The following is a 1,381-nucleotide window of genomic DNA, read 5'->3' on the forward strand; positions in this document are numbered from 1 at the left end:
GTGTGTGTGCATAGTTATGTGCGCGTGAGTGTGCATATGTTCATTTTTAGTTAGCATATTTTCATTCTGGGTATACATATATTATCGTCGGCATTTCCCCTTTTTGGCGAACTGTCAGCTTACGGGGGCGTAAGCAACCCAACACCGGTTGTCAAGCGACGGTGGGGAACAAACATACACACACGCGCGCACACACATAAACCACAGACATTTTTCAGATTCCGTCTACCAAATCCACTCGCAAGGATTTGGTCGTTCCGAGCCGATAGTAGAAGACACTTGCCTAAGGTGCTAAGCAGTGCGAGTGAATCCGGTACCATGTGGTTGAGAAGCAAACTTCTTATCACACACCTTGTCTGTAAACGAAGTCTTTCTAATATTACAAAGAAAAGGATGTGTTATGAAAAAAATAGGAAACAAATGTAGATTAAATTATGCTCTATCGGTGCAAGTTACAAAAACTAGCGTGTGAATAGCTTACAAGGAAATCGTCAGTAAGTTTTCTTTAGCTAGCAGAAAGATAAAGCTTTAAAAATCGTATAAAGTTTACAGCTGAAATTCAAGAAAGCTGTTATATTAACTGATCCACTTCCTTGAGAAGGATGGGCAGTCTGATACGTATGTACGTGCGTACGTACGTATGTATGTAAGTTTGTATGTATGTATGTATGTATGTATGTATGTATGTATGTATGTATGTAGGGCCGACCCTAGGGTTGCCGGCGCTCCGGACTAGCTGAACTTGGCGTGTACAAGCTGACAGTCGTGGAAATGTTCTTGTCTTTGTCACGTCCTTGGTGCCACCAAGCACATGGCGCTCCGGGTGACTACCCGAGTTGTCGGTACCTTGAGCCGATCCTGTATGTATGTATGTATGTATGTATGTATGTAATAATTTCAAGTTTTGACGCAAGGCGAGCTCTTTCGGGAGGAGCTAAGTCGATCACATCGACCCCGTCGTATATATATATATATATAATATAAATAATATATGAATATATGCATATATCCATACATATATGTGCATACCTACATCTATATATATACATTATACATACATGCATATATGGGTACAGGACATCACAAAAAACGTTAAACACAATGAGAGACGAAAACATAAAGACGAAGACAGAAAACGAACTTTTTTTCGAACAACGAAAAACACAAACAAAGAAACGAGACATGCAACATAAAGAATATTTCCCTTCTTCAGTTGTCCCTGTTCCATCTACTCCGCGTTTCGAAGGCAAGGACAATACACAACTTCGTTAGAACAGTCCTTCCCGCAAAGCAAATTAAATAAAATTTGGGATTTTTTGCAGAGGGTGAAAGTGTAAACAAGAACAGGACAGTGAGAACAAGACAGTAAAAAAAAGACAAG

Source organism: Octopus bimaculoides, chromosome 6 (genome assembly GCF_001194135.2).
Source record: "Octopus bimaculoides isolate UCB-OBI-ISO-001 chromosome 6, ASM119413v2, whole genome shotgun sequence".
NCBI classification, from domain to species: domain Eukaryota; kingdom Metazoa; phylum Mollusca; class Cephalopoda; order Octopoda; family Octopodidae; genus Octopus; species Octopus bimaculoides.